Below are 13345 nucleotides of genomic sequence, written 5' to 3' on the forward strand. Positions count from 1 at the left end.
GTGCCCTTCACATCGTGACTCATGCCTGACAGCCCTCTAGTAAAGGCATCAAAATGCCCCGGGGGGGGTTCTGTGCTGGCCCTCTAATTCCCATGCCTCGCTCTTGGGGCGGCCAGACAGATTCCCAGCACTGTTTGCAGGCTGCTGTTTTGAGGTGGATGCTGTTAAGAGGGTGCCTGGATGTACCGGTGTCATTGCTGAACTGCGTACGGTTGCCATAGAAATCTAGGACACATAAATCTGACTGATAATCATCTTTTTTCCCCCCTTTTCTTTCTTTTTTGCATTAAGTAAAGGAAACTGCACAGCTAGACCTGCTTTTCTGAGGAGCTGGACTGGGAAATCTTGGCTGTCAAGTGGTGATTTCAGATGTTGATGCTGCAAGTAGCCTTGTGTGTGCTGACAGATGAGGGTAACACTCTGGGAATAGACCTGCTCCAGAATGGGTGATGGACAGAAGCTGGAGAAGGTTTCTGCTCAGCTGGGACCTTACACTGCCGCTGGCGACACAAAGTGGAAGTTAGATCAGACCCCGGTTTTGCAATGCGCCATCTCTCCACCCCCAAAATCCGCGCCCCCATAACGGTAGAAATATTCCTTCCTAACTAATGATCCATCTTTGCGTCCACAAAGCTCTGCTGGATATTTCATGACAAATACTGTTTGCACTTTACAGCATGCTATGATACAATCTTTAAGTATATAAATCTGATTTCCTCCTGTAGATCCTGGATAAAAGCAATATAAGGCCTCATTCACCTCCAGAAATACCGACTGCTTGGCTCATGGTACATGCCCCGATGCTACTGATTTTTAAGCAATCATGCTAGTATTACTCTTGCTGCAGTTGTGTTTATAACATGCCTGCTCCTTTTGCTTTGCAAGAGCAAGATCAGGGCACAAATAATTATACAGCAAAGAAATAACTGTTCAAACATTTCAGCACAGACCATAACAGAAGCATTTAAGAAAGTGTTGAAGTGTTAAGAGTTTAAAGAACTCTTGAAGTGTAAAGAGTTTAAAGCTGTGTTTCCTGACACAGCCAGAATTACCTCCCCCTTTGCTTGCATGATGTCCTCCCAAAACGGAGCCCTGACCAAACCCAGCGGCTGATGCGATGTGAGCAGCAGCCGAAACATCCAAGACAAGGAAGCCCTTTGCCTTGCTGAAAACTTTGCTTTTTCCCATAGAAGCCCAAAAGCCACCCTCTGCTCACCTTAGTGAGTCCTCCTTCATGTGAGCGCTGCCATTAATGTCAGAGGAAATGAGTACATGCCCAGGGGCATGGGAAAGCCTTGCACAACCAGGCCTAAATGTAAACCGGACACGAAAGATAAAGTCTCCAGTAAATATAATTGCGATAGCTCGGGGGCTCAGCCAGCTCGTGTTAATGTCAGGGGCCATCGGTTCCCTGGCCATCTCCTGGCTTCCCCTCAAATCAAACAGCAACATCAAATTCAGCCCATGGTTGAAAACTAAGGGGTTTTTTTCTGAATTAAAAGCATTAATTCTCAAGACAGCCCCTATTAATTGGTGTTGCAAAAGTGCCATGGCATAAGATGATGAGCCGCGCGGCTCCTCCTGGTACTCTCCAGCCAGGGCAGTCCTCCTCCCTGCGGAGCGGTCAGGACTTTCATTGCGGCAGCTGGCTGCGCCGGCCAGCCTGATATCTGCCAGCTGGTGGGATGCTCGTGGGCACCAGAGCTCATACCTGCATCACCTGGGCCCCATCAGAGGGTGGAAATTCGGGTAATTACCTCCCTGAGAGCCAGACTTCCAGAGCGTGTAATTGAGCTCAAATTAAGCTGCTCATCAACAGGTCATCAGCTGGTCCGCTTGATTTGCTAAGAGTCATAGCTCACGCTTTCCTGCGTTTTGTTCTTTGACACGTTCCAGAGTTTAAGGTCAAGGTGGGGAGCAATGATCAGACCGTCCTGCGTGCCGAAGCCTGGCTTCAAACTCCAGCCTCGTAATATCTTTAAATGGCTTTGTGTTGGAGGTTTCAAGTACGTACCATGGGTAAGATTGCTCTGGCACATCCTTTTTCTGACACTCCTCTAGTGGGAGATATTGCTTCCCAGACAGCTTTCTGGGCAGCCCAGCTGCTGATCTGGCACAGTATGGTCATTTTTGCAATACACCAAAATGTCTGCAGTAATAATGCTTGAGCTTTCTTGCATGGCACTTGAAGGGTATAAACCTACAGCAGCAACAGATGGATTTAATCCTGTGAGATGCTGTGCGCCTCTGAGGATGTTCTGATGCTCTTGCCTGCTGCTGGTGACTTCAGGAGATGCTCCACACCTTGTGAGATATAGGCAGCTGGCCAGGCTCTTAAAAAAAACCCCAAGCATTAACGCAACGCATCAGTTTGTGGCCTGAATTTCAGGGGGTTTATAGGACCTTTTGCACCAGTTTCAGCGAGACAAATATCATTCCGTAGGGTGGTGGTTTGCAGGAAAAGCAGCGTGGCTTGCCTGCGCATCCAGGCAGAGTTTCAAAGGTAATGGAGATCAAAGGAAAAGGCTTCAGACAAAGCCACAGCACCGGGTGTTAGGCACATTAATAATTTAGAAACAGTCAAATGTAAGAATGGTCGAATGCAGGCTCTGAAGGAGTCACAGGGCTTTCGAGGTGAGTACAGCCCAAGGCAGGAGACGGATACCGGTGCGGGACGAAGGGCTCCCGCTGCCTGGCATTCCCTGCCTGCTCACCGAGGAGAGCTGACGGACAGTCCTCCCTCTCCGGAGGGCCTGGAAGCATGACACGTATGGGTGAGCACGTCTTTGGGAATAAAAACCTCTGATTTTTGCTGGGTGTGTATGCAGAGCCTTCGGAAAGTCCTGAGTGCGTAGACTCTGGCCTGCTGCCATTCATTTTGTGCGCGTGTGTGACCTGGCCCTGAGCATGCTGAGTGTGCCCAGCTGATAAAAAGCACTTTTTGGGTGATGGTTAAAGATTGTTAATAAATATTATTAGGGGGATTAAATGTTTCTTGGGAAATAAAGGATTTTTAATCAAGCTTTAATTACCACGTGCCACAGATCTTCCTTAAACTGAAAATAATGAATTTCAGTGTGAATTGTATTCCTAGGTGACTAATGGGATATTGGAAAACTCACATGGTGATTTTTAGGGATGACTGAGAGAGGGTGTAAACAAAGGGCCTGTCAGAAAAGCGCTTGTAATCATTCAGCGCTGGTTGCATTGAGAGACGAAAATGGGAATCTGAAATGGAGCTCCTTTATAAACCCATCTCACAGTAATAAGGTATAAATTTTAGAGGCAGCCCACATAATGGCTTTAAGTTTCGAGTCACATGTATGATCCATTTTTAATGGTACTATTTTTGCTGTGGCGCTTCTGACAAATGGTCAGAGAAACGTCAGTCTTGGCAGTCCATAAAATTAGCAAAATCCCCCTAATAAAGCTAAAAGCAGGAGCCACTTTCCGAACCTGTAGGGGCCGGAGCAGCCCTGGGTGTGCGGCACGGCTCAGGCTCCCCAGTGCTGCCGGGATGTCTCTCCGCGGCACAGGAGAGCCTCTCCTGGTCCTTGTGCCACAGCCCTTGCTCTTACCGGGTGTGAGCATCCACAGCTTCTCTGGGCAACCTGTCCCGCTGTCTCACCACCCTCACGGTAAAGAATTTCTTCCTTATGTCCAACCTAAATCTGTCCTCTTTCAGTCTAAAACTGTGGCCTCTTGTCCTGTCCCTGGTAAAAAGTCTCTCTCCATCTTTCTCATAAGTCCCCTCTAAATATTGAAAGGCCGCAATCAGATCTCCACAGTGCCTTCTCTTCTCCAGCCTGAACAACCCCAACTCCCTCAGCCTTTCTTCATTGGAGAGGTGTTCCATCCCTCTGACCATTTTCGTGGCCCTCCTCTGGACCCGCTCGAATAGGTCCATGTATTTCTCATACTGGGGACCCCAGAGCTGGATGCAGTACTGCAGGTGGGGTCTTACCAGCGTGGAGCAGAGGGGCAGGATCGCCTCCCTCAACCTCCCGGCCACGCTTCTGTTGATACAGCCCAGGATACGATGGGCTTTCTGGGCTGCGAGCGCGCACTGCCAGCTCACGTCCAGTTTTTGCCCACCAGTATCCTCAAGTCCTTCTCCGCAGGGCTGCTCTCAATCTCTTCATCCCCCAGCCTGTATTGGCACCGGGGTCACCCCGACCCAGGTGCAGGACCTTGCGCTTGGCCTTGTTGAACCTCACGAGGTTCACGTGAGCCCACTCCTCAAGCTTGTCAAGGCCCCTCTGGATGGCATCCCTTCCCTCCAGCGTGTCAACCGCACCTCTCAACTTGGTGTTGTCTGCAAACTCGCTGAGGGTGCGCTCGGTCCCACTGTCCACGTTGTTGATGAAGATATTAAACAGTATTGGTCCCAGTACAGACCCTTGAGGGACACCACTCGTTACTGGTTTCCATTTTGACATTCAACCGTTGACTATAACTCATCGGACATGGCCATCCAGCCAATTCCTTATCCATCTAACAGTCCATCCTTCAAACCCATATCTCTCCAATTTAGTGGCAAGAATGTTGTGTGGGACCGTATCAAAGGCCTTACAGAAGTCCAGGTAGATGACATCCGTAGCTCTTCCCTTGACCACCGATGCAGTCACTCCATCGTAGAAGGCCACTAGATTAGTCAGGCACGATCTGTCCTCGGTGAAGCCACAGAGGGTGTCTGTGCCCACAGTGTACGGCCAGCACTTTTGGGCTGAGTAGCTTAGACCAGCCGCGGCAGGGCAAGGGGCATGATGCCTGGGGGTGAGGTGTTGAAGAGTCCCAGAGCTGGTGGATTGGTGAGGCGGTGGACGATGAAGCTTCCTCCTACAACTGGCTGCTCCAGGCCACACAGAGCTCCCTCGTGGCCTCCTTCTACCCGAGCTGGGGCTCGTTTTGTCCATGCAGTCTTGTAACCCCATAATTGCTATTTTTTTTTTCCCCTCAAGCGCCAAGAGGACGCTAGGGTCTCTGAAACAACCTGGTGGGGACCATGCCCTAGCTGCAAGGCGCGCACGGTGGAAGCATGCCATCAGTCCTGGGCTGAGCCCGGGGGGCTAGCAGCCTGCACAAGGCACTGTGCATCACCATGCCGGGTGCAGGATCAGCCCCTGGGGAGGAGGACTGGGCTGGGGGCGATGGAGGAAAATGCTTACTCAGCACTTAATCTTGACAGATTAGGAGTTCCTTAAGGTACCTGCCTACACCTACACATACTTAAATATATACATACTTTATATAGATCTCAAATCCAAAGTTGAAGTGTGAAGGCTTTTAAAAGCTTTAAAGGATTTAAAGACTCCTACTAGGAGCGATGCTGATGTGGGAGAAGAGAGAAAATAAAGGTTTGCCCTGGCTTGGGGAGCAAAAATGCAAAAGGGTCATCGTGGGGAAGCCCGATGTCAGCTTCTTGTCCTTACCCAGACTTTTTGTCTGCTCATGAATCGTGGTCAGTGCCTGTGAAATGGGGGCACTCAGCCTCTTCGCCACCATGGTCCCTGATGTCCTCTGCTCACGGGTTGCCCCTCGGTGCACAGCACAGCAGCAATCCTGCCGCCTCATGCTATCGCAATAAAAATAACATGAAATAACAGAAAATGAAGCTTGGGTCAATAGCTACTGACTGGAAACGAATGGAAGGGAACCAATTTCGGGGAGGGCTGGTATCGGGTGATACAGCCAAGAGCTGATGCTTCAGGCAGTATTCACCAGGGAACGTGGGTTTTTCCTCTCTTCTTTTCTTTTTCTCTGCATCTTTTTTATTGATCTGTGAGAGGAGAGAGTTCTGTGGCTGCGATATCTGAGAGCTGGTGGTATCTCGTGCCTTTATCTGCAGCCCCCGTCTCCATAATTGTTTCTGGCTTCCTCTGTACGGCATCTAGGGCTTTCTCTGGGAGGCCTTTCAGCCACCTGAAATTAAAGGTTCTTCCTCATCAGCCCCTCACTTGAGCTCCTTGCTTCCACTACTAACCAGCATTTTTCTCAGCATCCTGAATTGATTCAGTATTTCCATCGGAGGTCAGATGTTTCAGCTGGGAAAAAACATTGATGGTGAGGCCATCCGCCTCTCCTTTCGGCCCCAGCCCTCTCCCTCCTCGCCCAGCACACGGGAGACTGGTTCAATTCTCCCAAGTCCTCCTCCAACACGAGGAGCTGGAGCGATGCTGCAGCCCTGCATCTCCCTCGTTTCAGTGGGGGTTTAGAGCCAGGAAAACAGCTCAGCCCCCCCTTATATTTTAATTTTTCTGGGGAGGTGGGTGGGTGTTTCCGTCCCATTATCTGTGTGCTCAGAACCAAAGGAGGGGAAAGCGTTACCCTGCTCCTCGCACCTGATCCCCTCCTCTCTGCCCCTCTGTGCCCGGCCGGTGCGTCCCCGCGACAGATGGCCGCTCCGTTTGCATCAGCATTCAAGCCCAGACACACCGGCGTTTCCCAGGCAGAGTGGTAACCGGACGCAGAGATTAGCTCTGGCACATCTCCATGTTTAAATGAACTTCCCCTAATTAGCAAAATTGCCTGTGATAACACTTCAGACAGATCCTCCCTGGAATTATATTCATAAACTTCTCATGCGCCGCATCACAAATCAAGCCGCCAGCTCAGTGCGAGGTGATGCTCATCCCCCAGCCCCTGCCTGCTCCCACCTCCGCTGCGGTGGCCACGTCGCTGCCCAGAATTTATGCCCTTTCGCCCTCTCTTTCCACACCAGATGATGCTCACCTTTTCGGCTTGAAATGTGCAGCTTCCTCTTCCCCCACCTCTCGATGGTTACCCTAACACCACCAAAACCATGACCCCCCACCTAAATTTTTATTATCCACCACCCCCTGCTTAAATCCCACTGAAATCTCTACCTGGCCAACTGATGATAAGACTTTCCCTGCCTCCCTTTGCTAAATGTGCACGATTTTTAGGAGACCTTAAGGAAGAACAACTTAAGGGGGCTGTGCGCATCCATGTTATATTGCCACATTTTTGCTCAAAACAGGCTCTTTTGGGATATGGTGAAGACTGTGAGCTCTGAGACAAATTAAGTCAGGGGAAAAAAGAAAGAAAACCAACCAAATTAAGCTTGTTAAGTTTTACAGTAAACCGCTGCAAGTCTGAGGCATGACATAAAAGCTGGGGTTTTCAAAGGGCCCTGAGGGAAGCAGACCTGGGGCTGACACTGAATTTAATTTGCTCTGTGCTGAAGGAGGCAGCTTTGGAGAAATGCCCATATGCATACTGATCCCTCAAATAGACGTTTTACCAGGTTTAGCAAAAAAATTATGTGCTCCAGAGCAGCCAGGGAGTCCTCACGCTGGATAGAGAGCAGCATCCAGAGAAGGGGGTCCCTCCACCCTGGTGCGTAGTGGGGACTCCATAGCACCACACCTTATCTTTTAATAGAGATATTACTTCTTCTCGGGAGATATAGTGGGAATTTCTCAGTGTACACAGACAAGAGAAAACATTTTCAGAACAGAAAAATACCACCCCCAACCCTCGATAAATGGCAGATGAAATCTATATAAGAACAGGAAATGAATTTTCTGTTAATAATCCTTAAGGTTAAGAAACTCCTACGAGCCAGAGGACGAGGACGCTGCCCACCTCTGACATCTGCCCTCCAAAGCACTTTTTATTTTATGTCATTTTTTAATTTTCTCTTTTTCTGTTCTTTGAATTGTGAAGATGCTTTGGACAGCATAAAAAGGCACCTAGCCAAAACGATCTGGAATTGAAAGAGAACTGAGGGAAAAGCGGAGATTCCCTGGTTTGAGAATATTTCTTTTTAATGTGGGAAGAGACAAACCAAATGGGCGGAGTTCCCTCCAAAGGAAAAAACACCAAAGCCTAATTCAAGTCCTGGCTTCAAAGCCTGGTTCCTTATCTAAGCAGCAGGATTTGTCATCACAAGTATGATCACACAGAGAGTAATAGAATAATAAGAGTGAAAATGCATTTAGTGCTTTTAATACTATGTTGTCAATCTGAATTATTTCATCTCGAATTCCAGCGTCTGGAGCTTTTGTTAAGGACCAAGATGCTGCAGTCGTGCAGCTTTAGCAGCATTCTAACTTTTCGTTCCAGCTTCTTCTTTCTCTCCTAGACGTGGGGGAAGAAAGCTTGAAACCCCAAGTCCTTGTGAAAGATGTCCAGCTGTTGTGGTTTGAAAGCCCCAGTGTTTACAAGCAGGATGAAGATTTTGGGGGCAACCAGGTGAGCGTCTGGGGTTGTCCAGCACGAAACATGAAGCGGCATCCAGGGGAGGCGAAGCATCTTCATTCCCCCTTCACACGGAGGAGGCGCGGAGTGGCCATGCGGCCGTGCTGCAGGAACTCGGACTCGCAGCGCCGTCCTCGGAGTCCGTGCTCTCCCTTACGGCCTTGCTGGCTCCGTCTGCAGCTACTGCCCATTTTCTTTGCCTTTGAGGAACAAAGCCACCAGCCTCCCTTCTCCGGGGATCTTGCCCCAGGCTCCTGCCCAGGCGTCGGGGCAGCGTGCGGAGGGCACGCATTGGACTTTTGCATTGGCTCATTAGAAAAGCAAGTTGTCAACGATGTGTTGGAGCTCAGAAGGTCCCCGTGCTTCTCGGTGAGCCCGGGCTGGCTTTGAGTTTTGCTGTACCTCCACAGAGATCCCTTGCCCAGAGGCCAGCTGAGCATCTCGGTTTCCCTCCAACTTTTGGCTTCATGGTTTCAGGAAAAGAGTGAGATTGTGCACTGTAACCAAAAACCAAATAAAGAGAGTGCCACGTACATGATTTTTTTCAAATAGCAGGATTTTATGTCAGCTTCATGATGGGAAGAAGATGGCCGGATGCTGGCAGTTGGCAATCCTGCCTTTACCTAGATGTCATCCAAAAGTGGGATGACATGAATGTGCTGGAGGGGACTCTTAAGCCTGGGGTTAAGGTTTTGCCTCCCTGCAGGAAGGGAGGGAGTAGGGTGTCTGTCCTGCCTCGGGCAGACCTTTGCGTCCCACTGACATCCAAATGCTGTTTTGGGGGCTGAGTATCAACGATAGTGTCTCTCCTGAGTAGGGATGTCTCCCTGCAACCAGGCAGGGATTATGAGCTGTCATGCAAGGTCCTTGTCTCCCACTTGAGTACTTTTGCCTGGGTCTGCTTTGTGGTTGGATCTTTGACTGGTGGCAGAACTTAATTTCATGCTAAATTTGCCTGGAAATTAATCCAGTTCCTCCAAGCGCCAGCTATTTGCAAAGAAATAACAACGTCCCGGGTTAGAGTAACTCTGCAGCCAGTGATTTTATCGCCAGCCCTCCCTCTTGCTTCGCACAACACATGATGAACACAGCATTATAATGTCAATATACTCGGTACACTTTTCAAACCCAGTGAGTAAACACTCGCCGAGAGCACGCTGCAGATAGGCTTGCTTGCCAAGGGCTGTTACCTCTTTCCTTAGCTGTGTTTAGCGAGTACATGGTTTTGTTTAAACAGGACAACACATTAAGAGGCACTTCATCTTGGAGTGTTCCCCTCTACGCTGCCTGCATTCCTGGCTGGGGTGTTTTACATACATTAAGTGCAACGTGCTCATGGGACCCTCTGATTAAAATACCAGCAGGCCAACAGCACTGCACTGGAGTAATCGGGGTGACTACTTAACTAAGAAAAGGCCAGTTATGTTCAGTTTTTCATCATGTTTCTTTTTCCTTAGGTTTCACCTCCATTGTCCAACAGTCCGTATGCTTCCGATAGAGGCTCCGGTGGCCACAGCGATGGCACCTGGGATAAAATCCACAGTCACGATTTTCAGGCATGACTTCTGGGGTTGGGGTTGGGTTCCTTTAGCTCGCCCCATGTGAAAGCTGACCTCAGCCTCAGCCGAACATCTGGGTTTCTTGTGTGGCCAGGATCAGTGCGGGGTCGGTGAGCCAATGCTCTCCCCATTCCCATTTTTCTGCGGTGACCATGGACAGACACGGGATGGCTTACGGAGGAGGGATGATGCTGCATGAGGTGAATCCCAGCTGAAGGTGCTCTATTTTCAGATGCTCATGTTGAGAGGGGTCAAGGTGCCCAGACTTTGTGGGAGAGCTCAGCACCAAATCTAGCTCCCTTAAAGTGTGTTGAGTTGAGCAAAGACACTCATCATCAGGCCAGGCCCTCATCCTGATTAAATCTGTATTCGAAATTTAGTTTTATTCTCTTCTGCTCAATGGGGTAATACAAATTTATAGCAATGCAAGGCTTGCCCAAATGTGAAAATTTGCAGATGCAGCTATTCCAGAAGAATTACACCAAAACCAGTTCTTGACTATTACTCCAAACCCCAAAACACATTCCTCCACGATGTCCTGAAACAGATACTTTGGCTGAATGTAAGAAGCTGTCTCCTTACCTTACTGAATTTAAGTCCCCAGACATCAGATCCACAGCCCCATAAACTTCTTGGTCTGCAAAGATGACAGCACAGCCTCCTTCGGGCACCCATCTCCTCCAGCGTGGGGTCCTCCCCGGGCTGCAGGTGGAGATCTGCTCCCCTGTGGACCTCCCTGGGCTGCAGGGGGACAGCCTGCCTCACCGTGGTCTTCCCCATGGGCTGCAGGGGAATCTCTGCTCCGGAGCCTGGAGCATCTCCTCCTCCTCCTTCTGCACTGACCTGGGGGTCTGCAGGGCTGTTGCTCTCACATCTTCTCACTCCTCTCCTCAGCTACTGTTCTGCAGCAGGTTTTTCCCCCTTCTTAAATCTGTTATCCCAGAGGTGGTACTACCACTGTCACTGATGGACTCGGCCTTGGCCAGCGGCAGGTCTTGGAACTGGCTGGCATTGGCTCTGTCGGACATGTGGGAAGCCCGCGCTGGAGCAGGCTCCTGGCAGGACCTGTGGCCCCCTGGATAGAGGAGCCCACGCTGGAGCAGGTTTTCTGGCAGGACTTGTGACCCCGTGGGAAGCCCACACTGGAGCAGTCTGTGCCTGAAGGACTGCAGCCCGTGGAAGGGACCCACGCTGGAGCAGTTCGTGAAGAACTGCAGCCTGTGGGAAGGACCCACATTGGAGAAGTTCATGGAGGACTGTCTCCCGTGGGAGGGACCCCACGGTGGAGCAGGGGAAGAGTGAGGAGTCCTCCTCCCCCTGAGGAGGACGGAGCGGCAAAGACAACGTGTGATGAACTGACCCCAACCCCCATTCCCCGTCCCCCTGTGCCGCTGCGGGGAGGAGGTAGGGAAAATTGGGAGTAGAGTTGAGCCAGGAAGGAGGGAGGCGTGGGGGGAAGGTGTTTTAAGATTTGGTTTTATTTCTCATTATCCTACTCTGACTTCTAATTGGCAATAAATTAAATTAATTTCCCCGAGTCGAGTCTGTTTTGCCCGTGCTGGTAATTGCTGAGTGATCTCTCCCTGTCCTTATCTCGACCCACAAGCCTTTCATTATATTTTCTCTCCCCATCCAGCTGAGGAGGGGAGTAATGGAGCGGCTTTGGTGGGCACCTGGCATTCTGCCAGGGTCAACCCATCACAACTCAGTAAAATACTGCTTTTTCCTTTAAATGAATTCAGAATTGTTCAGAAAATGGGAGAGATGAGGGCAGCTAATAAGCAGAGGGAACTAACATTAATCAAAAGGGAGCAAGAGTCCTTTCAGACATTCATTTAGACAAACTAAGGGGAGGATGATGAAGGAGAGAGTAACTGATAAAACACTGAGGAATTAAATTAGTGGAAACTAAATAATAACTGAGATCTGAGTTTTTTCAACAGCCAACTTTTCTCTAGCAAAGAAACATGCCATGGCCTCCAAGACGCAATGAAGTAGGTCATCAGGATTTGAGGGATTATGTTTCTGGAGCCCCTGAATCCAGAGTCAGATTTTCCGGGCCTCTGATGCCGCGACAAGGAGTTACTTGACAGAAGGAGCTGTACAAAACAAAACATTTCAAGGAGAGTGAGGTTATAAGGGGCTTGCCTTGTTCAGTCGGGGCTGACGGACGTTGCAAAAGACCTCACCACCAGTTTATTATTAGTGGGACTGCAACAGTCCTAGGCACTGTGTCAAATGCGCGAGGAGAGGCTGGAGGTTTTGAAATCTGAGCGGACCGACACGGAGCACAGAGGTGAAGGGACTTGCCCGGGGTCAGAGTGCAGGCTAGAAGGGAACTTGGGCAGTGAGCCCAGATCCCTTAGCACTGCATGTTCCTGTTGCATGTACAGTTAGGCAGGGCTGCTTTAGGGCTTTTACATACTGTGTACATTTTTGGCCCGGTTACTGCAGACTTAAGCTTTGACTCCTTCTAGCAGTGCCATGCTGCCCTGCGGTACCCAAGCGGGAGGTTCTTCCTTTCACTTCTTCTTTGCCCGGCTGCACGCAGCCCTGGGGCAAACGGCCAAGAATGGCAAGTTCTCCTTTGCAGCTTCCTCAGCTGAGTTATGCAAGCAATTAAGCGGTTTATGGCCCCCCATCCTGCCCCCATTTTCTACCTTGTGACTTTATGCAGGGTATCTTTCCGTCAAAATTAACAGCCAGCTATCTTGGCACTGGTCTCCAGAGCTGCTGACCTGCCCTCCTAGCTCCAGAGCTGCATATAACTGTGCTGGGGCAGCGCGGCTGTGGCCCTCCTCCAGTCCTCAGCACAGCTCTTTGAAGAAGTCACAGCCAAGATGCCGAAGTTTCATAGGAAGCCGAAGCGGTTGCCTTCACTGAGTGCCCAGGCCGTAGCCCAGCTGCCCTGGAGGAAGCCGTCTCCGCCGCACACGCTCCCTCTCGCTGTTTTGAGCAGCTATTCCAGCTGCCGGGCAGAAGCCTGTTGTCATTCATCAAAGCCATACCCATGAGAAAGGGCAGTAAGAAATTATTCGAGGATATTTTACAACGGAAACTATTTTTTATGCTTCCTCTTGAGATCGGCCAGTCTCTACCCAGGCACAAAGCATCTCTTTTCTCTTCCCTTTCCCCTGTGCCACCCTGGTCCCGGGAGGGTGCTGGCAAGGGCAGAGCCAGGCGCTCAGCTCCCGGGGCTCCAGGAGCTCAGGATACTCAGCTCTTCCAACACCCATGAGAAAAGCAGCAGGGTGATGGGCAGGAGCACCCACTACCCTAATTGTGAAACTTCAGGCAGCCGGCACAGCAAGTGGGAGTCACTCGGCCGTCTCGTCCCCTGACGCTGCCACCCCCCCCTCTCCCTTCCCCTCGTTCAGCTCTGTGGGGTTCAGCCCAAAGCACTCCTTCAAGGTGAAGATTGCTTCCGAGAAGTCTGGAAGAATGCCCCAGTCTTTTCCAGCATCCCCCATAGATGGGGGCCCCTGTATAACTCCCTCAAGAGTTCCTAGTCTTGCTGGAGGGCTGGCAGCTTGGCTACAGGAGATTTTCTGTATGCACTTTAC

The 13345-nt window shown here is 50.3% G+C and overlaps 1 long non-coding RNA gene across 1 annotated transcript; it reads right to left on the reverse strand.

Annotated features, from left to right (window-relative positions):
- Positions 1-7943: 7943 nt before the first annotated feature.
- On the reverse strand, positions 7944-10440 carry LOC115353188. The gene is made up of 2 exons (XR_003927480.1): positions 10365-10440; positions 7944-8720 (listed from the first exon to the last, which is right to left on the reverse strand). It is a non-coding gene; the product is annotated as an uncharacterized LOC115353188 (long non-coding RNA).
- Between the last annotated feature and the right edge of the window lie 2905 nt (positions 10441-13345).

The sequence above is a fragment of the Aquila chrysaetos genome, chromosome 19, assembly GCF_900496995.4.
Source record: "Aquila chrysaetos chrysaetos chromosome 19, bAquChr1.4, whole genome shotgun sequence".
NCBI lineage: Eukaryota > Metazoa > Chordata > Aves > Accipitriformes > Accipitridae > Aquila > Aquila chrysaetos.